Genomic DNA, 26,115 nt, shown 5'->3' on the forward strand with positions numbered 1-26,115 from the left:
CAAGCAGTAAATATTATTGCGTTCAAGATCAAAATTGCAGTTTGCATGGAAAAACGTAAACAATACTTTACAATGTAACAATTTAAGCTCAAACACGCTATAAAATGTTTGAACCAGCTCCAACATAGTCAAACCTGTTGCTTATATTTATCTGGAAATTTTTACTCTATCTAAAGCTGGGGAATTTATTGTGAATTTAGGAACTTGAGACCTAATTCAAAGAACTGGTTTTTAGAATCACGGAAACAATTTAAAGAATCATTAGTCCACAATTATGTTAAACACACAAAACAGGACAACACTATTGTGAATTAAGTCACTATACTTCTATAACCTTAGTTACTGGTAGCTAATGAGTTATATCTACAACTTGTCAGCATGGATTGTGTTAGGATAGCATAATAAAAGATATGGCAGACTGAAGGGGGAAGGGTTCAAGTGCTGCACATGTACAGGCAGGATGCCTAATCAAATGCTAAAAAGGGAACTTTTAACTCTCTAAAAATCTTACAAAGTCCCAAAGAGGAAATAAAATCTTTTAAAATACATCCACTGTGATTTACAGTAAGTACTTGCAGGATTTTTTTTCCTAGTTGTTTTTTTTTTAGCTTGAAATTAATCAATAATGTTCATTTCATACGCAGAATATCCAATATATATGCAATTTAAGAGTTCCAATCACAATTGTGCTGGCTAAAATACACAGTACACAGAGGCAGTAAATCTGGCCACTATAACAAGCAATATACCTATAAATATAGTAACATAGTAACATAGTTGGTGAGGTTGAAAAAAGACACCAGTCCATCAAGTTCAACCTATTTTGGATCTCCTGCGATCCTGCACTTATATTGGAAATTAATCCAGAGTAAGCAACCGCCAATCTGTTTCAATGGTGAAAATCCCCCCAGACCCAATATTGCAGCCCTATTTATACCCTTTATCCACTACTATCCTTCATTTTAATTAACAGTCGTAATCCTGGATACACTTTTCCCACTACAAATTTGTCTAACCCTTTCTTAAACATATCTATTGAATCTGCCATCACAACCTCCCCTGGCAATGATATATTAAAGTAAGATTTTCCAGCACCATACAGGGTAAAGCCATAGTGCAATCTTAATGCGCTCACATAAGCGAGCGCACATTAAAGTGGGGACACAGGCGTGGTCCATTTACAGCAGCACCGCGGCTGCTTCTCTCAAGTGCCTCTAAACATACGAGATGACCGAAACAGAGCTGCTGTGCATGCCCTGCCGCAGCAGCTCCTCCAATGTTCCTTTGTGGAAATGAAGATTTCTGAACTCAGTGTGCTGACTTCAGAGGTAAGCCACACATAGGAAAATAGAGCCGCCTAGTGCCTACATGTTTTATTAATATATGTCTTGATGATAATCTGTGAATATATGAAATTGGTGGCACTACTGTGTGGCGTAATATGAATTGGGGGCACTACCATGTCATAATATGAACTGTGGATACTACTGTGTGGCATAATATGAACTGGGGTCATTACTGTGTGTCGCAATATGAACTGGGGGCACTACTGTGTGGTAAAATATTATCATGCATCTCACCGGTTTAGTTCCATTCTGAGCCTTGTATACATGGGTCTCCAGTGGTTACTCCTATCTGTTGTACAGCCTGGTGTTCCTATATCCTCTGACGCCATCTTGCCAAGCATTCTGCAGATGTGCAACCCCGGGAACCTTTTAAGACCTCTGCTCCACGGTGATAGGAGGATCACCAGCCAGTTGCCTTTATAAGGGTCCTTCTCATTTCTATGGGTGTCAGTTCATCAAGCCTAATAACTGATAGGAAGCATCTCCTCTGACTCCCGTCCGTGCTCATACTCACCTTTGTTCCTGTCTTCGCGAGTTAGGCCGTTCGTTCATCGGCTGCAGCATTGGTCCTGTTCCAGAGTTATAACACCTGTGTGGATCTTGGTGCTTTTGCTCCCCGCGGTTCATCGCTTCACAGCATTGCATGTTCAGCTTGTTCCACAGTCGAGACCTGTGACCTCACTGCAGAGTATTGCACATCATCGTTCCTTTTCCAGAGTTATATCACCTGTGCGGACCTCAGTACTTCTGCTCATCGCAGTGCATCGCTTAACAGATATATCTGTTCAGCTTATTCCGCTGTTTAGACCTGTGACTTTACTTCCTGCTCAGCCTATCCCATTATCGAGATTTGTGGCTATACTGCTGATCATCGCACAGCAACCGTCCTGTTCCAGAATTCCACACACCTCAGGCTACATCCCATTCTGTCTTACAGTTACTTTGTGGTTCTCTGTATTATCCGCTGTGCACCTCCTAGAGGACAGCGATCTGCGGTTGAGAGCAGCTAAGACCATATTCCCTTGCGGGAATCCCTGGTGAATACCTCTCCTCCATTACACTCTGCACCTCTCTGGGGTAGCTGTCACTCAAGGAGAGATTAGGACCATTCCAACTATCTGGCTTTCGTGACAAATATAAACAGTGAACTCTACTGTATGGTATAATATGAACTGGGGGCTCTACTGTAGCATAATATTAATTGGGGGCAATACTCTGTGGCATAATATAAATTGAGAGCACTACTGTGTTGCATAATATGAACTGGGGGCACCTCTGGCATAATATGAACTGGGCACTACTGTGTTACATTGGATCTGGCCTGGGGACACTAGGCAGTGCTAGACACACGTCTCCGGTGGTGAGCTGCAGCACAAACTTTCCCTTTCTAGGTTTCCCTGGTTGTAAACCCTAATGAAAAGTCCATGCCTATGTGTGCTCACCTATGGTTAAGTGAGGTGAAATCTTCATCTTGGGCAGAACAATATAGGGTAGATTGGATTTTAGTCTGATCAATGAAAATGTCTCTCTTCATGGAATTGTGACAAATATCCTACCTTCCTTTCTATACACAATACTATTACTAGTCCTTTGTGTTGTGAAAAAGCACTTGTTTATAGATGCCAATAGTTAGGGGGCACCTAAAACACTGAATCAGTGACATAATGGCACACATCCAGTGTTTTCAATGCCTCCGTGGCACCACCACACAGAGTGCCGGGCGCTAGCATGAGGGAGAGGCAGCCGGTAACTTCTTATCTGTGAAGCTGCAAGCTGTTGTTCCTCCATATTTGTTGTGGGCTGGGAGTGTGGCACTTAGCTATGATGTCACAGCTAAGCGCCACACTCCCACTCTCAGAGGCAAAGGATGCCACCCCCATCCCCCACCTCTTAAGGTAAAAAGCAACAGGGATGGGAGAGCAACACCCCAAAGTGGAAGCCCAATTCAGAGAGGTGTGTGGTTCTGCCTTGGGCAACCCCAGAGCCAGCATGGCCCTGAGACCAGTTCCTCTATTCAGCAGCTCACCTCCCCCTTTAATCTCTGATATGCCATCCAAGGCAACTGCAGATTTTGCACAAAAATTGAGAAAAGTGGCACTGTAAGTTGTCCATACATACAAAATAAAAACAGATACTGTGAATTACACAGTCATTGTACGATTACATCAGCAGCCTGATTATCATACACCTTGCACAAACTCCTGCCAGGATCTCATGCACCTACTGCCCACACCTAATTACACTTCTGCTTTACAATGTTACTTCCCTATACGTAAATATGTGGCTGGTGAAATGATCACAGTAGAATCCTACCCAAAGCTGAAAATTTAGTTTATATATATATATATATATATATATATATATATACACATACATACTACATACTTAAAGTGACTTTCCATTTCCACACATGCGCCAGAGGCCCATGCATGCTCAGTATAGTAGATCAGTAGACTTATGAGCCATAAGTAGCCCTTATCGCACTGCATAGTTTTTCCCTTGGAAGCTGAGTATCATTCATCTGTCATGGCGATAGAATAATGTTAAATTACAGAACTAAGTTATTTTTTTTATAGCCGTGATACAAAATAACACTTATCACTGCAATAAGTACAAGTTTAGTAAATAGGCCCCTTAGGTTTGAGTACGGTTATCCATTAACACATAAACTTGTACCTTATATATTAATGTCTTCCACATTCCACACAGTCAAGTTTTATGTTTATTTCTGCTAGTTTTCTAACTTTTTATACATATTTGTAACACATACTATTTGCTCACTTTATTTAAGGCAACTTCCATCCTAATGAAATAGTAATTTGTAAATTGCCCGTTAATGAAGAGTAGCTGAACACAGCGTCCCATATCTTGAATTCCGTTAGGGTATTGCATGGTGTATGTCTAGTATTCAAACTCTCGTTGCGGGCTTGATCATGTAATCCAACGTCCATCCTCTCTTGTCGAGGAAGGAAATTGTCTAAATTGTCTAATCTAAAATCCCTGTGGCCACAGCTATACAAATAAATCCAAATAATTGTAAAAGGGTAATATCTAATACACTAGTTGCGTGAATGCTAGAAATCCCCCAACGCGTTTTGTCCCGTTAGTTGGACTTTCTCAAAGAGAGTTTGATTACTAGACATATACCGTGCAATACCCTAACGGAATTCAGAATGTGGGACGCTGTGTTCAGCTACTCTTCACTAACGGGCACCGTGGGGAATAGCTCCTACTTAGAACTGGATTAGTTCACGTAAACCTGAGGAGACTTGAGTACATTATCATCCAAGAGGCTTGAATGTAAACAATACCATTTGAATCATTTTTCATGCTTGATTATCATATTGCGCAGATACTCTCCATAATTCTTGCATATGTATACGGCCAATCCAGAATTCATCATCATCATCATCATCATTTATTTATATAGCGCCACTAATTCTGCAGCGCTGTACAGAGAACTCATTCACATCAGTCCCTGCCCCATTGGAGCTTACAGTCTAAATTCCCTACTATAGACACACACTCACACACAGACAGACAGAAAGACAGACAGAGAGGGAGAGACTAGGGTCAATTTTTTTAATTGCAGCCAATTAACCTACCAGTATGTTTTTGGAGTGTGGGAGGAAACCGGAGCACCCGGAGGAAACCCACGCAAACACAGGGAGAACATACAAACTCCACACAGATAAGGCCATGGTTGGGAATCGAACTCATGACCCCAGTGCTGTGAGGCAGACGTGCTAACCACTAGGCCACTGTGCTGCCCATCATTGTGCTGAACATCATTCAGGAATATTTTAATTTTGATTTTATCTGAGAATTTTTAGCCCATTTGAACTCATTAAATTGTATAATTACACAGATTGCAGATTTTTACTTTTAACTACTATATAGGGATGTTGTCCGCTGAGTATTTCTATCATAACTTCCATCCTAATGTTTATTTTCTCAACATATATTTTCCATTATTTTTCCAGTTTTTCCTAATGAGTTTTTAACCTGTTTAGCATACACCTAACATATGCCTTTGGCGGTGGCTGTCTTGGTAATGGCTTCAAGTCAGAAAATCATTAAATACATTTGCGTAACTACATGTCCCAGTAAGCCAAGGCAGTCATTGACTATTTTGGCATGCTAGTGCTTGTACAACTACAAGGGCCAACATGCCCCGATAGTCAGGACCCGGCTGAGTTTCTAAATAAAATATAGCAATCTGTGCCTGCCTATTGTTTGTGGAATTACATGTTTCAGTGGGCCCTGGCTTCCACAAGCCACAGTGTGCTATGGCAGCTATGGGCATGCTAAAGTTTGTAGTTCTACTAGCACCAAAATGCCCAAGCAGTCAATGGCATGATTCCCCAAGGGAATTCTGTGCTGTGCAGACCAGGCTGGGCCTCGTTAAGACAGGGAGAACTCACGCTGCAGTGCTGGTTGCAATTTTTGCAGAGGAATCTCACATTCATAGGCCCTGTGCTTAATGGTAACAAGCCCAGGGTATAGCACTGGTTACATATTTTGAAGGAGACGTTGGTTTTTTTATGGTTTTTTTTGTAACTAGCAAATATTTGTGCTGCTGTTGATCAGCATTTATCTTGACACAAGGGCTCCAGAAGCCGCAAATGATGTGCTGCCTAATAGGCCATACCTCCATGAGGCATGCTACATTAATATGTGCATTCCCCTAATGTACTATGCAGGCGTAGAGGACGACAACGGCTACTTATGTCCAACTCTAAATACAAATGAATTTTTGTTTGCTTACAGAGTGTGGAAAGCATTTTTATGCACCGCAAATTGACCATCTCTAAGGCTGGGTACACACTACAGGTCTTTTACCCGATTATCGGGCCAGTTACACGATAAAAGACCGTTTGGTCCGGTGTCACATTAGTGTGCATGCTCCCACAATCAACGATTATCGTTCCAAAGCACTTTGTATCATTTGATTTGATAAACTGACTAAAAATCTCTGTAAACGATAGAACTATGTCATTTCAATTCTGCAGTGTGTATGCACTCACAACCAGCAGTGTAGGCAGATCTCCACAATCTTCAGCCGATGGTTATGACAGATGTACAGATCTGAAGGTAAATCTTGTAAAACGTGTATACACATGAATCGGCATGCTGATCAAGAATTTCAGTCGTTGGTAAAATCGTTAACGATATCACATAGGGAGAAATTTTCTGTAGTGTGTACCCAGCCTTAATCAGGTCCTTAGTTTCCAGAAAAGATGTGTCAATATAGAAATTAGACTCTATTTCATAATTATTGTAAATGTCTATTCATTGTCTGGGGATTAATTGTATTTATTCGCAGTGACTCAATTGTGTAAACAAACACAAAGAAATAAATATAATTAAATAACAACAGCAACAACAACTAATAGAGAGTATCGTCCAGACATGAACACTTAAAGGGTTAAGAGGCTATCGTTATTTACAGTTTGGGTTACTTTGTTGTATAATATTAGTAGTATTGTGATTTCTTGAGGCAACTGGTCTGTTTTTAGCTTTTTGAAATAAAAACAAGGCAGGCTGCAGAGAGGGAAGTGACAAAAGCTGCCCATTCTCCTCAGCCAGGAGTGATATATACAGAAGAAAAGAGGAGACAGGCACTGTCTTCGCACACCAAGAGACTGAGCAGAGGGGGAAGGGAGGGAGAGGGAAGATCTCGGAGTGAGTCAGGAAGAGGGAGGAGGAATAAAGATTAAAAATGGCCACCAGCAGCTGCTGGGAACAGCAACAACTCCTGACTTTCCAGGATGGTAAGACCGGCCTGGCCGGTCAGCATTGATGGAAGAAAAAAGAAAAACACAAGGCAAACAGCAGCAGCTGGCACTGTTCTGTGGGCATAGCTGCCAGGCACATACAGGCAGAGGAGGTACATACATTCACTGGATGGAAGCAGGATCACAGCCTCATCCTCCTCATTCCTTTCTCTCCTCACCTTGACAATTGGATGATCATCTTGTTTTATTATTATTGTACTAAAATCAAAGTCACGTTTTAATTTCTTTGGATTTATATCGGAAGGGATCGTTTGACATCAGCATGCCGGGAGGAGCAGCCAGTGCACTGCATTAAAGGAGGAGGGCAGGAAATAAATCCAAGGAGAGGAATAAAATAGCCAGCTCCATCCTGCTGTTCTTCTGCAATCCTGTGCCACCCTGCATTGAGGTGAGTGGTCAGGGTATCTATGTCCCGATGACTAAAGTGCTCTAGGGTATATTTAAAATCACTAGTAACAATAGCATTATATGTGGATAATGGACCTGGTTTAACCCATCCCTGTTAAGACAGGCCTGTAACTGCATTACATCCAGCCAGGAAAGCAATAAAAATTGATTTTTTTTATTTTTTTTAACGTTCTCTTTTAGTGGCTGTCTCCTGGTGTCCTGTGGCCTCTGCAGATATTACATTACACTGTGCAGAGGGATAAGACATTTTCTGCTTGGAGTGTATACAAACACTATTAGTTTGTGTAGCTTGCACATGAACCTTGAACAGGTTGATCCAAGTATAAATTGTCACCAGTGAGACAGGAAAGAATAGCTTTGACAGACAAGTTTTATTTTTTCGTTTCTGGTTTGTTTGTCATAAACGTCACTTTTTAAATCCTGGACCTGGTTAAAAGGGGAACACAAATGTATGTTAGAAGGTAGCATTACACAATCAGTGCTGCATGACTTTCTCAGCTATTGTGTAAATTATTTCATTCAGTCCCTGGTGACCAATAGCCTCATGATGACCAGGCAGTGTCAGAGTTGGCTAATAAGCAGCTTTATTATTGTCTGTGTTTTTGTAACTACAGGAACAGTGATTTTTGGGCCAAATAATTGTCATCCTACTTCTAGTATAGGAATAATAATACATTCACAAATGGCATCATAACCTCTCCCCAACATCATTATGTTGCCCCCATAGGTATGGTGAAATAGTATAATGTTGGCTGGTGGTAAGTGATTCCTAAATTGTTTGCAGTAAGAAAATTACTTAACTATTGTGCCTGTGACTCTCTCATTATATTATTATTTTCATTGATTTATTTTTGTTTATTTAAAAAGCCATATTGTCCTGTACTGATGATCTAAGTTGTAAATATTATGCATGAAGGAACATGTATTAACTCTGAGGTCTAAGGTGTGTGTATGTGTTTTTTTTTTTTTTTTCTTTCTCTTCTCTTCTCAATTTAAGACATATCGCAAAACCTTGCCCTTTTTGTAGAAGGATACACAAGCCCTATAGTCATACAGTAAGAGACATTACTGAGGGTTTGTGAGAATAGCATGTTTCACTAGTAATCCCAATACCATATCTGTCCTTGCTGGAATGTAATATATAGGTCACTTTATTTCTTTATTGACCTAGGATTTTGGTTCTGAGCGTTTTAATTTTATTCCCTTGCAATGTTTTGTAGAAAAATAGCTTGACATGCCAGATGTGTTTATTACAGTATGTATTGACTTTTTGCTTTTTACTGTCAATGCTTGACCTCTTAAAAAAATCTGCTGAGGTATATAGATTTTGCATAAGTTGTATCATGTGATGCCCGGTGCTTTGATTTCCTGTTTAAGATTCTCCCTTTTATGATTTTTTTTTTTTTTTTTTTTTTTTAAATTCAAAGCTTATGTTGTACTTATTGGGAGTATAATGTACATAGTCTAAGTGATGTATAGCTATGAAAGTAACTGAAGTATAATAAAATTGAAGACCACTGCAGTACATTTCATAGGTATAGGCCATTTTATTTTTATATATTATTTTTTTTACATCCATATTGAGGACTTTAATAATTTGCATTGTGTTATGATAAGGACCATGTTGCTTTTAATACTCCACAAATACATTTTTGCATTAGTAGCACAATTCCTAAATTTGTTGCAAACATAGCCACACAAGACACATGCAGTACATCTATCCAAAACATACAAATGCACAGGATATCATGGGCACACACATAATTATCTCTAGAGTTCAGATGAACCTAGTGTTCATCTGATCACCATTGTGGATGGAACCCATTTATGCTAGGCTAAGTATGCATAGAGTAGATACTTTGTTGGTTCCATCACCAATATTCTCCTGTAAGGATGGCTTGGGTCAGCTCTGCTAAACTGCCCCAATTGTTGGATCATGTATTGAAATGCATGAGGTTGAATGTCTCTGAAATCTAGGGTTATTTTATTGCATGTTAACACATGTTTTTTGTTTTGTTTTTTTTAAATAAATAGTAATCACGAGGCTGAAATATGGAAGAGAAATGTGTAAACTAGTCCTATAAAAGTAAAGCAAAGTCTTCACACAGCATTTACGCAAAATGTATTTTTGGCCTACATTTCTAACAAAGTACAACTATTTGGCGTCTCTATACAGATTATAAGTTATGAAATAAATGTAGTTGTATAATTTATAGGGTAGCACAAAGTGCACCTATTTAACAGTAGACCACAGTTTGTTGCTATCAGGCACTTTTTTTTTTTTTTTTTTTAAAATTGACGCAATAATAAATCCCTTAGCGACACAATTTATAAAAAAAAGAAATAGCGAAATTCCTTTGGTTATAAAGGGGTTAACAGACAGCAAAAACTAGATCACAGCTATGAAAGGCATCTTGAAATATACACATACATATATAGATGTTTGTATGCCATGACCGGAAATAAAATAGTTGACAATTACATGTAACTTTAATGACCCTCTTCCCTGGCTAAAGTCTTCATGTATTGCAGCTACATATCTATACTCCTATGTACATACAGGTGACTGACCAGTTGCTGTCCATAGATCCACAGGCAGAACGTCTTGCTAGAAGGCTTTGAATAAGCCACCTGATATAACTTAAACATAGGTCAAAGTGCAGCTTACCAGAAAGTTGGCGTATTGAGTTTTTGAAGCATGGAGAGTGCATTTTTGATAAAGTGACAATTTTCAATATTTCTATAACTATAGCAAGCGGAAAAATATTCACTGTGTTTTCATCCAATTAAATCCTTTTAACTTTCACGCTGGTAAATCTCTGGATGCAAGAAATCTCCTGGTTTCCCGGACCACCGACTTGACTGTGCTGCAGTAGGATAAACCTGTCCTTTGCTTCTACATGACGTAGAGTGTTGTCATTTAAAACTAACTTATAAAGTCAATGTGATTTTGATAGAGGATTTGATAGATTGGCACTTATCTTTTATACTTTTACTTAAAAAAAACAGACCAACAGAGGACCTCACCGTTAAATATTTGCAAGTCTGATAGGAGAGATACCAATGTATGATGTTTTAGAGCAGATTCTTAATGACTTGTGCTTCTACAAATCTGGCATGTTGATCGTCCTTTTAAAATGCAGGTCACTTTTGGAGGGGGGGGGGGGAGGGGTCATAGAACTTCACTGGCTCTTCATACCTTACAGAATACAATTCAAGCTGTTCACCCTCGATTACAAAGCCCCATCCAGTGTTTTCCCTCCATACATCTCTGACCTTATCACAATTTGGTTGGTCGTACCGTTCAATATTTTTGTTCCAGTCTCCTTTCCTTTGTGTAGAGTGTATCAATTTCCAACCGGTCCACGACAATCCTCCGATTTCCGGCTTCGTTGGGGGCGTGTGTATGTAAATATGTGATTCCTGTACCAGTACCACGTGGTGCGGTATCCGCACATCACAGACTTGTGTTTTGTATAGATGTGTATTGTACCTGTCTGGTTGCAGACCATTAAACTTGTATAAAGCACATGTGTTATTGCCCTTTGCATCTATATTGGGAAGCTATTCATATTTACCCTTTATAAACTTATACCTTTATAAACTATAAAACTAGAGTCTAAAAGTCATATTAACCTTTAATATTTGTAAAATATCCAGAATAAACCACACAGTGTTCATGCAACAGTTTTATTGCAGGAAAAAGTACAAAAATTTCTATAGAAGAATATGACAAATGAAAAAGATAGTATTACACTTTAAAGGTGCTACTGGTTTGTGGCAGAACCGTTCCAAACAGCATACACATTTCAACAAAATTTTTCTCAAGGTTTGTAATTTTTTTTTTCTTGATGTCGCTTGGGTTTATATTCCCTTTGATCCCCTTACCTATGAAACAAGGAAATAAAAAATGTTTACCATTAAACTTCTATATCTGTAATCTATATCCAACACCAGAAATACTCTCATTTGCTCACCTTGCACTGTGATCAGTTTATGTTGTGGTACCTCTGGCATAATAGCGGGCTTAAACTCCATATATTCTGGAAAACAGGCGCCAATTTGGTCATTATAATGGTACAGGTATGTGCCCAAAGCATTTAGTTGTCTACACATGTTCACTGAAATACCTTTTGTGTATAAATTCTTTCATATCTTGGCATTCAACATACTTTTTTTTTTGTTTGATAACAGGTGTTACATTAGTGGTATCAGTGGTATCTAAACAGGCCTTCTCACCGTTCATTCTTCGGTATGTTACAAATCAGGCGTTTACATTGCTTTGCGTGAAACTAGAATGAAATCAAGTCCTGCAAATAGGTACACTACACGTGCTACTCACTTTTTTTAATGTAGTAGGCGTACTGGTCCAGTACTTTTACCATCATCTCCACCTCTCTTGGGCTCATTGGCTTTGCTCTTTGCTCTTCTTAACCATCTCCATCCCCCACCTTAACTTTTCCAGCACCATCTCTGACTCTGTCTCCGTCTCCATAACTGCAACCCCCACTGACACCTTCTCCTCACCCGCAACCCCCACTGACACCTTCTCCTCATCCGCCATCTTCTTGCGTTCCTCGGCGCCAGATAGGCTCCTGTCATTTTATACACTCAGACATGGGCGTTCGTTACTGCTGTGGACCAATCAGAGATGATGCCCGCAGAGAACGGAGCTTTGTGGGCGATGCCTATTCGTATATGGAGATTTTGGGCTATTACTTTAACCCGCACAGGACCATTGCATACGGAGGGATTTTATTAGGGAATAATTATTGCATTGCACTTTACAAGTTAAATGTTTTTTTATAAATTTTATGTATTGTAATACACTTCTATTTTATATAAATGAATGAAGAGACAGTGTTGCCTTCTCTTTTTATGCGGCTTTGGGTGTTAGCTATAGTTAAAGCTCTGCCCCTTTAGGCTAATGTATTTGGTATATTGTTACATACCCCGCAAATGTTGCTTCAGTGTGTACGAAATTAAAATCATTGCTCACAACAACATGGCTGTAAAAAGTCGCTACTGGGACGGCTGCTCTTCCCTTTATCGTCTGAAACAAGGCTAGTGTGTATGCAGCCCATGGACCGAGCGATCGGACCATCGATCAGATGTAAAATCGATCGGCATAAAAAGTTGGTGGAAATTATGTAGTGTGTACCCAGCTTTAGATACAGGCTCGAACATATTCGATCTAACATTACTGACAGGTAAAGCCTGTTTGAAATCACTGACGTGAGTCGCTTATTCCTCTGATGTTAAGTGATAGAACATTGTTGGATGCACTGTGCTAGAAAGTGTATCTAACTGATGGAAATGGTTAGGCAGATATTTATACTTACAAAACAGACCCTTTAGGTCAATTATGTCAGGTTTAAGAAAACAAATTCAAAAAGATGGACTTTGAAACATTTATTAAATGTGCAGGGTTACTGAAGACTCCTTTTATATTCTTTGTATGTCCTATATACCTGTTCTCAGGACATAATGATGGGCTTTAGAAGTTGGTGCCAGATTACCATATATGGAATGAAGTTGCAACATATGTGTTTTGCAGGGAAAGCTGGAGTGTCTGGGTATTTTGCCTTTAAGGAAAGATTGTAAACATCAATACAGTTTTTTACACTCGCTAGCATTTTTCCATCTAGATTATCTTGTTATTTTCAGTACGAAGGAAAGGCTTGTTGTCAGCAATTTTTCAGTTAAACTCTACAGATTTTGTTTATCATATATTTAAAAGATATTACTTTGGTAATCACATGAACAGTAATGCTGGTCTATTTGTTTTGTTTTCCCTGTTTAGCTCCTAAATATTGCCTACATATTTCTGAGCATTATAGTTTGCACCATTAATTTTGTGGTTTAAAAGTGTTTCAGGAATTTTTATTTTCAGGGAAAATGTCAAAACCATAAAATCCAATCTGGGCACTTAGATTTTGACAGGCAAATTTGCCATAACATGGTGTATTCTAGCATTTAAGAAATTAAGGTTTCCCTTAGCCAGAATTTCTTTTATTGTCTACAGCAGGGGTTGGCGACCTTTTTCTATCGGAGTGCCGGCTAAAATCTAGTCAAGCCCAGGTGTGGCAGTTGTGTGTGTGTGTGTGTGTATATATGTGTGTGTGTGTGTATATATATATATATATAACATACATACATACATATCTGCCTAGAGAAATTCATGGCCCCAGTACAGCAACTCCATGGGTCCTCCCTTATAGTTAAGCATGGTTAAAAAAAATGTTGTAGCGGCAGCACATGTTTTTTTTACCATGCAAATAGTCGTACAATTGGGGGCGTGGCAGTACATCATTGGGGGCATGTCTAGCAGGTGAAAAGCAGTTTTAAAATACATGGAGAGATACATGTGGCCCAGTCTGAAGGTACCTGAGCTGAAGGGGATTTAGCCACTACCGATCCCCCTGCACTCTATTTTTTTTTTTAAAAAAAAGTACTTTTAAAATTTTTTTTTTTTTTTTCAAAATTAGGTCTCCAGAGGGGACTCGGGCCACCAAGCAGGCCCAGGCAATTTGTAGCCGCCCCCTCCCCTCTCTGCGGCTATAAATATATATATATATATTTCTCATTTTATGAGGCTAATATCATATTAACAGTAAGGAACCAGCAAAAAAAAAAAATATTATGCCGCACAGTAGTGTCCCAGTTCACATCACACCTCATAATTGTGCCCCCAATTCATCTTATGCCACATAGTTGTGCCCCCAATTCATACCTTGCCACAGTTGCCCCCAGAAACACATAGTATGCCACAGTTACCCTCAGAAACACATTATTATGCCACAGTTGCCCCCAGAAACACATAATATGCCACAGTTGCCCCCAGAAACACATAATATGCCACAGTTGCCCTCAGAAACACATAATATGCCACAGTTGCCCCCAGAAACACATAGTATGCCACAGTTGCCCCAAATATCTTTTATGCCACAGTAATGCCCCCAATGACTCTTATGGCCTCAGAATTGCATAAAAAAATTTTTTTGGACACTAATAAATGAATAAAAAATTATATAATTTTATACTTACCTCTTCCAGGCGTGAAGCGGTCCGCAAAGGTGCTTGGGAGGAACTGTTAGCCGGAGAAGCGCTGAACTGTTGCGCTTGCGCAGCAGTTCAGCTCTTCTCCGGCTGTCATTTAGACAGCGGACGGCGTGCCAGGACTCAGGGGGCTGCGTGCCACTCCCGGTACGCGTGCCGGGGGTTGCCGACCCCTGGTCTACAGGTTGTGTGTGTATTCCTAATGAATACTGAAGTGACTACACAACCAAGCAATATTGATAAGAATATAATGAGTCTGCATTATCTATTATGTGTGTAATTATTGCAACAATACAGAATTGGCCATAGATCACTGTTTTGTTGTTCATTCCTAGTTATTGTGGGTTATCTTTGGACTTGGCTACTTATAATGTAGTAGTCTGCGAATGCCTTTTGTTTGAATTTGTTGACTGTGCAGCGTTTTTACATTGTGGAAAAGCTCAACATACTAATTCCGTCTGCAGGAGGAACAGAGCACAAAACTCGAACAGGAAAGTGGAAACTGATGTGACATAACATTTCATTTAATTGTATCCAGTGTTACAATTAGTCAGCATCCCAAAGCTTGCATCAGACTGATCACCCAGACATGAAAACAGGCGAAGGCTAGGCACACACTACAGACCTTTTCAACCAATGTGTTATCTATAACGATTTTACCAACGATTGAAGAGAATCAAAAGAAGAAAAGTCCCGATGAGCATGATGATTCATATGTACACAAAAAACAAAAAGACAGCGCTAAAGTACAAACCAGAGTCAGTAATTAGATAATATGTCAAAAACCAGGACAGAATTAAAAACATATTTATTAAACGTACATATAATTATATCCAATGTTAAGCAAGGAGACAATTTCTCCTAAATATAGTAGCACACGTAAGAAAGCTCTTGAGCAAGATAGGACCTATTGTACACACATATAGTGACAGAAAGGTTGTTCTAATATCTGGAATCCAAAGTCACATACATAAGTATAGATGAGTATCTAAGAGCATCGGATGAAGGCTATAAATGCACAGTAAAATGTATCCGGATTAGCAAGCCTACTGTTAGTAGAGCAATAAGTAAGAACAGTGAAAACTGTTAGTACTCGCGATCCCCTCTCATACTGTACACACTATACATGTTTTACAAGATTTACCCACATATCTGTGCTTTTCATCTGTCATAACAATCTGCTGAAAATGGCCTGACTCTGACTCCTGATCCTGATCGTGAGTACATACACACTGCAGAATTGGAACAACATTGTTCCATTGCTGAAATAGATTTTAAGTTCAGTTTAACCATCACCTTCAGTGATATTATTTGCTTTGATATGATAATCATTCCTGTTTGCGGTGTACACACTACTGTGATATTGGGCCAATCAGTCGTTTATCGTCTGATTGACCTGATAATCTGCTGAAAACACTGTAGTGTGTACCCAGCCTAAACAAAGTGGGGATATCATTATATTTTCTGAACATCCCCACTGAACAGATGTGGTGTCTGCCTCCTAGCTGTCCTTTATTGCAGCTCTCCAGCAGTGTTTGGTCTCGTTATAAGTTCAGTAGAATTACTGGGCTACTGTGAGCAGTGTAGACACTAATGTTCTACTATAAGTTCAGAGAGAATACGACATTCTGTGCAAATTGTCATAAAAAAAAACCTCTTCAGCACTTAATGCCAAAAGAGGTTAATGACCTATAGCAGGGCTGGGCCACATGTATCTCTCCATGTATTTTAAAACTACAAGTCTCGGCATACCCTGCTAGCTAAAGCATGCTGGCACTTGTAGTTTCATAACACCAGGAGAGCCACAGGTTGTCTATAAAACTGAAGGGATAAGTTAAATTTTAGGTATATATTGTAGGTGTGACTTTACAAGGTAATGTACCTACGTTGGTAAACCTACTAGCCAGGGTTTCACAGGTTGACTGTGTTACATTCTATAAAATATACTTTGCCTTAATTAGTTTTTAGGGTTGTCCTTCTTCGTGCTTCATAGTGTATAATATTATATTGCAATTTTTTTTCACCGCTTCCGGCTCTTCTCATGCTAATGAGTATAAAGTAGGTACAGTTTAGTTAATGCCACAAAATGTCAGCACTACATATTTAAAAAAAACAGGAAAATGTCATCTGCAAAAAAAGTCATACTTTCCCTGCAACTCCACTAAAAATAAGCTATAATCTATGGCCCCACTTTGATCTTTTATCTTAGTCACCCAGTCTTAAAAAAAACAATCCCATTTGTTTGACATGATCTTCACCCAGATAATCCATTCTGTTTGGGAGCTTGTAAGTTGCTGTATTTGAGAGCTGCTGCAATTTTTTCTTTCAGCAGTGTTTCCATTAATTTCCTCCCTACAGATGTCAGGCTCACTATAGTTGTCAGCCTCTTCTCTAATTCCACCTTTGTGAAGTCTGACTACACGTGCTCTTCTCCAGTCCTCTGGGACTGCTCCTGTTCATCATGACTGGTTGAATAATGTATTTAGTGGAATAGCCAACACCCCTTCAAGCTCTTTTAGTATTCTGGCCTCATTGACTTGTCTACTTTCAATTTTGAGGGTTCTGTCAGGCTCATCTCCTTTTGTAAATGGATGCTGCCTACCTTCTTTGCATAAGTATTTCTGCTACTTAACTGAGGTCCCTTTCCTTCTCCTACTGTAAATACTGAACAGAAATAATTATTAAGATTTGTAGTGTTCTTCTCTCCCTCCATAAGTTTCTCCTTACACCATTTAGTATTTCTATTTCACCATTTGTTTTGCTTATCTACCTAAAAAATATATTGTCCCCCTTTTCTTATGGACTCTGCCATTCATTTTTTTTGTTTATTTTCTTGATATGTATTTTATTTTGGTGTGTTTTTCTTAACCTTAGTTTGAAAATACATTTTGTTGACTAGAAGTATTCTCATATAAGTAAGAGACTTTTTTGTCATTCTACAATTTAAATTTAAAGAGAAAATTTGCAGCCACATGACTTAATTAATTTGAAATAGTGACTTTACTTCCCTTTAAGTTGTGCTCAATTTTATTAAAGGTCCAACAATGCTCCCTTCACAGATAAATAAATTGTATATTTCACATCTTTTGCTTTCTCTTCAATGAAATGCCCTTGTGATTTACTCTATATTGGAGAGACCAGTCAAACAATTTGAGATCTCCTCTCGAAACGCAAATCCATAATACATTTTAAAACCACTGAGCTTCCTCTTTTGGTTAATTTTGACACAGAGTGAGATGTAGGCCCATTTGCACAGCACATCTTTGTGTTTTTTCACACTGCTGGTGCTTATAAAGTGGACGTACACAACTGTGGCTATTCAGAACTTTTTCGCACTCGCACCTCCTTAAGCCTGAAGAGGCGTGAATGGGGAGGGAAGGGCTGTTCTAGCGTAGGCAATGTACAGTAAGGACACGTTTGAGCAACTGTGTACAGACTCCGATTGGGACTTGGTTGCAGACATGGTTGAAAAAGTGGTTATATTCAGGGCCATCTTTTCCATTGGGCAGGTGCCCGGGGGCCCCACGGGCAAGGGGGCCCCGTAGGCACAGATTTTAATGAGAATAAATAATCCTGCAAAAGAAAAAAAACTGCAAAAAAAACCTTCAAGGGTCACTGAGCAAGTACATCTATCTATCTCTATCGCTATATATCTGTATACATCTATATATCTATAGCTATATCTAGGGGCCCTGGCGCACTGCTTTGCCCGGGGGCCCATAATGTTGTTAAGATGGCCCTGGTTATATTTAGGGTTGTTCAGGGGCAGGTGTAAGCAGCAGATGATTATGATGAATACCCGAACTAGTGAACCACCTGTAATTAGTTTGTGAATGATTTGCAGATGCTTCTAAAAATTAAGACTTTAGTAGTCGATTGGCCATAGATTAGAATTTTCTGATTATGTTGTAGTCAGGATGGGAAAAAACCAATTCTGTACCTATGTTGCAAAGTTGTTTCAATGATGCTTCATAGCCATTGCTTTCATAACATAAAATCAAAGGGTGTTTTTTTTTTTTTTTGTTTTATATGTTGACAAGTTTGACATAAGTGTCAGAGGTTTGTGTCTTTTGTCAAGTGGATGCATTTGTTGCTCATTCAGACTTGGACGCATCTTCAGTTGAATATGGCGTACGTATACATACACTTGTGTGTAAATTTTTCACAATTGCAATTTACGCTTATGTTCCACTCTGAGTCTGGCCCATAATCATTATGTCTTTTATAGCCTAAATACCAAGTGTTTTCTGTAGGTTTTGGGTTAAAATTTTCAATAATTAGGGAAGCATCTTTGAAGACACACCTGACACCACTTAGCATAGATAGGTTTGAATAGAGAGTATGACCTCTTCTCTTTCTTAGCCTTATTTCAATTTTATTTTTAAAAGAATACAATTTGTCATTTTGTATAAACACTAATAATAGTGAAAATACTGTGGATGTTCATATTTCTTGTAATTTTTTTTACCTTATGCCAGTGGTTCCCAAACTGTGCGCCACGACTCCCTGGGGTGTCGCTGTGATCTCGCAAGGGTGCCGGTGGTAAGCAAAGTGGGAGGACTATTTGGTAATTATTTTGGCTTAGGGATGCATTGAAAAAATTATGGAGACACTAAGGGTGCCTCGAACTGAGAGAACTTGGGATCCAGAGCCCTATGCTATTTTGATTAGTAGGATGATTTTATTCATTTGCATTGAATATGTTTCTTCGATAGAACCATGTCTTGCTATGGGTACAAACTACAGAAAATTAATGTAGATGCGATTTCTGTTACAATTTTACCAACGACTGAAAGTCCCGATGAGCATGCAGATTTATGTGTACAGACCTACACAATTTACCTTCAGATCTGTCATAACCATCTGCTGATAATATTGTGACTCTGCACACTATATAGAGATCTGCCTACACTGCTAGTCATTGGTGCATACACACTTCCACAATTGTCCGACATCGTTTCATCACCGATCAGGATTTTTAGTCCGTTCTGAAATCAAATGAAACAAAATTGTGCTTTGGTACGATAAAACATGATTGTGGGACCGTACACACTAATGCGATATAGCGCCTTACAGTCGTGATTGGCACAATAATTTGTTGAAAAACCTGTAGTGTGTACTGGGCTTTAGATTGTAGTACCGAAGAAGTTTTGTTGTGTCCTCTATTCTAATGTCCAACTCCTCATGTGCAAATCTAAGCTATGTTCTCAGTTTATGTCTGCTCCATTCATGTATTCACTTAACAAAAACACATTACAAAGTATAAAGATTTTCATGTACCCCATCGCTTGGTGACCCCACAAACTCATAACATCAATATAGTACTTTGTGTCAATTACCCTACCAGTATGTTTTTTTGGATCGTGGGAGGAAACCCACACAAACCCAGGGAGAACATAGACTTTTCACATATATGGCCCTGGTCGGAATCAAACTCATGACGACCGCGCTAAACATTGTGCTCTATAGATGTTATTCTATAATAAATGGGTGATACAAAATAAAGTGGAGCAATTTGCAGCAATAGAACTAAAAATATAAAATATAGTTGGAAGTTCAGTAGCTCTGGTTCCAGCTCAGGGCTTCTTGGATCCTGTTGTTGTCATCCAGTGGTGACCGCTAAGTTCAGTGTATCTAGTGCCATTAGGGTGCTCTGTGCAGGTAATCTGTGATCCTGGTGTCAAATCTTTAAACAAATGTTTCTTTTGTTTTGTTTTTTTCTACATCGCAACTTCCTTAGTGGCTGAATGTATGCTGAGTGGTGGTGTATTTTGAGTCTGTGCTTCCTTTTTTTTTTTTTAATATCCTTCTAACCCCTAATCTAATTTTAGGTGGCATTTAATATCACTTCCGGTTTGTTCAGTTTTTTTGTTTTTTTTCATAGTTGCTTAACTCCTTGAAAACACTTGGGCAATTTCCCACCTTGTTATTAGTTGTTTGAAGTGGTTGAATAACTCCCAGTGTTTTTGGGTTCATGTACAAACTCGGGATGACACTTCCGTTTGACATTCCGTGGAGAGAGCATCAGCTTTGTAGTTTCCTGGAGCTGTTTCAGAATGATAGTGTTTGACAGCGTCCTTTTTAATGCTTCAAAATACCCCCCCTAGTGTTGTGGTCAGATCTGTGTTGGAAATGGTGAGATTGTTTCCTGTTTTGCTTCCTATTTGGAAAAGTGTAGCCCCCTTGGTGCTTCTGGGGCTGATTTAGTTTGCATCAATTATCTGGTTTATATTACACCAGGGTTGACATCATGGAGCTGTCATTTGTGTTCTTCTAGCTTCTATCCTAATAAAAACAGCACACGCATTTCCCTGTATTTAGTCCATTTAGGGCTAGTGTCTTCAATTTGTGGATCTACTTAATACTTGACAGGAGATTGTCTACTTCCTTTGCTAGTTGGTTCTTCTTGTATGTTAATCCTTATGGAACTGATGTCCTTTATTTAGCTATTGAGGTAGTTGGTGCAATGCTTGACCAAGTTCTGTGAGTTTACTTTTGTATGTTGTTCATGTATTTTGTCATCATAGTTCTGAGTGGTCTTGCTGTACTTCCAGCATATTAAATACGGCAGGGAATTAAATCTACCCCAAAATTACCACAGTTGTGGCACGACTGCATCTCCAGTCCTAGCAAGACTGCACCTCCTTATCCGTCTACTAGACGTCACATTATACCAGTAGAGCCCTGACAGCTGACAACTTGGGAGTCATCACACACTAAGTTTAGCACTTCCTGAATGCAGGCACAAAGCAATGATATCTACCATTGTATTTGTCATTGGCAAAACTTATGGTGCTTTGAATATAATTTAGTAAAGTTGTCCTTGTACATTTGTGAATAAAAATAAATTATCATTTTTAAATAAGTTTATTCTTTATATCTTTTGAAGGGTATGATAAGTAACCAGAAAATACCTCCACCTGTTTTACTGCTAACTAATTGCTTTAAGCCTTTTGGAAACCTGATGAAAATCTGTGCTTTACCCCTTGTTTATGTTTGGATAACGTTGCCTTTCCCAGTTTGTGTTCTATGTTTTGTATAGTGCTGGTAGATGTGTGGCAGAATTGTCTAAAATGAGCAGTTTGTATGTTAAAAACAGTGTGTTCCTCATTGAGGACTTGTCTGAGTATTTTATTTTTATATTGTTTTTCTGTGATTCAGATAGTTATTTTTGTCATCTGTGGTTTCTGTTTCATGCAGACTGTGCTTTGTTTATGAAATGCACTGCGTATGACACTGTGGGATGTGGCCGGTATCATGTTACGGCTGCATGCCTCTGCCACGGGGGATTGTACTTTCTTTCCTGATTCACAGTTCAGATCATAAGTCTCATGTTCATACACCAAACCATGTCTGTATGAAATTATTTTCGTTTATTTGTATGGCACTGCATATTCCGTAGCGTCGTCGGACATAGTATTACAAATGTGACATACGTAAAAACGGACACAAAAAGTACACGTGTACAGAGCAGAATAATACATGCATGGATGCAATTAACAGAACAAATTGCATAACATACAGAAACAATTCAGCATCAGACATGATGGCATTGGCTAGAGGACCCTGTCCGTAAGAGCTTACACTCTAGAGGGGTGGGGTAGTGAGAAACAATAGGAACTAAAGCGACATTAAGTTTAGCTGTCTAGGTGGGAAGCAGAAGATGTGGAGGTTAAAACTGTCCAACTGGAAGGAGGGTGGTTTGAAGTAGTGATATAGTAGGTTGAAGTAGGTGAGGATATTGGGCTGGGAGAATGAGGGGGACAAGGGAGGAGAGGAGTGGGGAGAGGAAGATGGTGCACTGTGGAAAGACATAGAAATAAGTTGTCATAGTGTGGATCTAACAACATGGTAGTACAGATGACCAGATTGGACATACTAAGTATTTAAATGAGACAAGGTTTGCACATGGTTGTTTAAATCAGAAGTGATCCTGACAACAAACAATGCTAGCAGATCAGTAAGGAGTGTCCAAAGCAGGTGCTTGAGATGGAGGGTAACAGGAATCACTGGAGTGTTTGGGATTTTGTTCTCCTGTATTAGTGAGTGTTAGAGAGTGTTCTCCTGTTTAATTCCAGTATAACTCTGAATTTTGCTATAATACACTGAAATGATTACTATTTTATTAAAATTATTGTCTTAACTTATTTTTATAAAACTTCCCAAATATTTAGCACATTCTCAATGATTATGTATGACCTTCACAGGTTGTTATTTTACTGATGCCCGTATCCGGTCACATCATTTGCCCTGCATCTCTGTCTTTTGCTTTTGTCTCCAGTGAAATCAGTAAATCTACATCAGTCCCTTGAATAAAGTGATTCTGAGCAAACACTGTAGTTAACCATCATCTACATTTCAAGAGCTCCTTTAAATGATTTTAGCTGAAGTTAAAGGAGGTATTCTCATGTTTCTTGCTGAAGACAAGCTTTAGTGGTCAGGGCTATATGCTCAATATTTGAGATGGAGGGGATTCTGCCAAATTACTATTCAAAAACCAGGAGTGTCTTTCAAAAATCATTTTAAAACTGTTTAATCCCTCTAAAAGTTACAGAGTCTATACAGGTTCTGTTAAAATCGCCAATATATGTAGTGACATTATTGCAGCCCAATGATACTCTGGTCAACAGTGGAGCAGTAACCCCCAGTCCCACAAAATAAATAGTGCTGTCCAGCGGTATGAGTGAGTGTTTTGACCTCCTACATTGTAATATATGGTGCTAGAGAATGTGCCACTCATTGACTATTTTTCTGCTGTGAGTTCAATGTTCTGCAGTTCTGACATCATCCGGAAGGAATTCTACTCCTTTTTATGTGGGCCACAGTTGAATTTCTTTAAAGCCAGCTCTTTTGCCGCTCTATATTTGCTCCGTTTGTATATACTTTATTTTGTATGTCCATTAAAGAATGCAATTCCAGACCTTTCATGCTGTAGAAAATAGAAGAAAAAAATCCATAAAGTCTGGATAGCAATATTTATTACAGTGTACGGAGGATATGTTACAGAAATAATTATGCTCTCCATGTTGTCATTCATGAGCAAATAAAAGTGACAAAAAATAACATGGATATGTTTAATACACTTTAAATGAGGCGAGTGATGCTCTTCGGAGTATCTTTACAGTCAACGGGAAAACCGTCTTACAGATAGCTTAGCGAATCTTGTGTTTTGACAGTTGCTAGCACAAGAAAACTGTATTGTATGTGTATTTAGGCCCCGTGACTGTAACTTGCCTGTGTATTGGCCCTGGCACGTTCATTATGTACAGTTTTCTGAGGTGTTTTGTTACGGTCTTGTTAAACAGGGAAGTTTTCTATGCAAACTAGTGCAGCACAACCGATGGCTCTCGCAAAGTAAAACTGTAGAGAAAGACGATGCACACGGCATCAATATGCTTAATTGCATACTAACAGTTGAATTGTACTGCAGTTAAGGGTGAATGGTGACATCCATGCACATTCAGTGACAGTTTGATCATGTGGTTTGTCCAGAACTACGATCCTTTTGTTTTGAGATGATAAATGGACACGAAGGTCAAATACGTGGATAACTTCTATATCATAAGCATAACTTATAAGAGGCTATAATCTATTTTCTATAGATACTTTTGCACATAGATTTATTACACATGTATATGTATAAAATTGAGACCTAATATACATTTTGTATTTATATTCTATATTTATTTTTTCTTGAAAGTTTGTAGCCGCTATCATTGTAGCTGTATTCACTTAGTTTTGTGAAAGTGACCAAGTGAGCCCCATGTGCTTTGCATGGTCCAGAGTTGGAATTGGTCTGTGTGAGGGGACAGATCATCCTTTTATAAGGGAAAGTTTAGTTGATAGGGGTCTTGCCTCTCTCTATGTTGGGGTTGGAGAGCTTCTCTCTTTGGGCAGGTGATTGTTAACAGTGATGATTTCTTTCATGCTTCTCAGAGTGTCACATAGTCCTAAAGATAATGTAAGTGAAAGGACAGAACATACACACTTTCGGACCGGTGCATTGTTGTACTTTGTCAATTTGACATAATCTTCAGCATTCACATATTAATGCTTGGTAGTACTTAGACTACGCTGTAAAGATTCTTCAAGAACACACATTGTCCTCCCCTTCTAAAACATTCCAATTACAAGGTTTTGACTGGAATTTAACAAACATCATTTTTCAATGGTGGTGCAATGGTGCAGCATTTTCCTAAAGGTCCTGGAAAGCCAACAGCCTCTGCCCTAATCACTTTCTTACTCCTTGCTTTTCTCCTCCTTCCTTTCTACAGGTAGAATATTAGTAAACGGCAAATTGTAACCTCAGCGTTCAATCTTGAATCCTCCAGATTTATATATCAGGCACTAGAAGTAATGTTAGGTTGAAGTAGGTGTATCCCATGCTTAACAATGAGCAGGGGACATTATAGTGAAGGTAGGATATATGAATTTTGCCATTCCCTTTACTTCTGGTGCAATGAGTAGTTGCAATATTTGTGCTCACAGAACACCCAGCAGCTGTACAATCATCTCAATATTACATTTTCATTATTTTCCTTTGTCATCATTGTACAATTTCAGGAAATCGGTTATTGATTAAACTTCCTTTTGTAATGAAGTTGCACAAGAGAAATGTATTTAAACTTCTTACTTCATATAAACCACGTTGGAGTAAAGTGACATGAAATGGTGTTTCTCTAATGCCTATTAGAGACTTTAAAGGACAGCTCCACCCATAAATTAAACTTAAGCTAATTTCCCACTCTACTTCTAAGTTGCAGAAGTGTTGGGAGTCCCACGAGAGAGACTCCTGACATTCGAGAGAACTTGCCAGATTGGTCCCCTAGTGTCATTGGAAGTGGAGGTGCATACTGAACACAGATGCTAATTACACAGAGGCTCAGTTGTGTCCAATCAGCACCTGATAAATTGAAAGCAACACAACACTGTTGCATTTACGTTCTCCTGGGTTGTCAATGCAGTAAAAAAGTAGTGTCGCTTATGTTAGATTATGAAATAGAAGTATGAGAAATGTTATCATTTTATGCTTTAAATTTATTGATATAGTGCCACCAATTCCGCAACAGTGTACACTCGCATCAGTCTCTGCCCCATTGGAACTTAGTCTAAATTCCATAACACACACAATAGTGTTAATGTTGTCTACCAGTAGGTTGTTGTTGTTTTTTTAAGTGTGGGAGGAAACTGGAGTGAACGAGAAAATCCAGATAAGACCCTGGACGAGGATTGAACTCATGACCCGCAGTGCTGTAAGCCGCCATGCTGTCTCAAGGCCAGTGTATCTTTCTTTTTTGTACCAGTTGACTATGTTACTGCTGTATAAATTAATGTTATAAGTATAGATCTGCTGAGAAATGCTTTTCCCCAAATATTCAACGCTACTAATAAATATTGGCACCCAAAGTTAGTGTTTTACCTTTTTTTAAAAAATAAATAAATAAATTCTATAACAGTCACTCTTCAGCTATTTATATAGCGCCACTAATTCCACAGCGCTGTGC

The 26,115-nt window shown here is 38.8% G+C and overlaps 1 protein-coding gene across 3 annotated transcripts in view; it reads left to right on the forward strand.

Moving 5' to 3' along the window:
* The first annotated feature begins 7,045 nt into the window (after window positions 1–7,045).
* The window catches only part of WDFY3 (WD repeat and FYVE domain containing 3), a 209,299-nt gene continuing 190,229 nt past the window's right edge, over window positions 7,046–26,115 (forward strand). For all 3 annotated transcript variants that reach the window (XM_075203228.1, XM_075203237.1, XM_075203247.1), the window contains exon 1: window positions 7,046–7,532. The gene's annotated coding sequence lies outside the window, so the exon portion shown is untranslated. The remainder of the gene's footprint in view (window positions 7,533–26,115) is intronic.

This window comes from Mixophyes fleayi, chromosome 1, assembly GCF_038048845.1.
Source record: "Mixophyes fleayi isolate aMixFle1 chromosome 1, aMixFle1.hap1, whole genome shotgun sequence".
NCBI lineage: Eukaryota > Metazoa > Chordata > Amphibia > Anura > Limnodynastidae > Mixophyes > Mixophyes fleayi.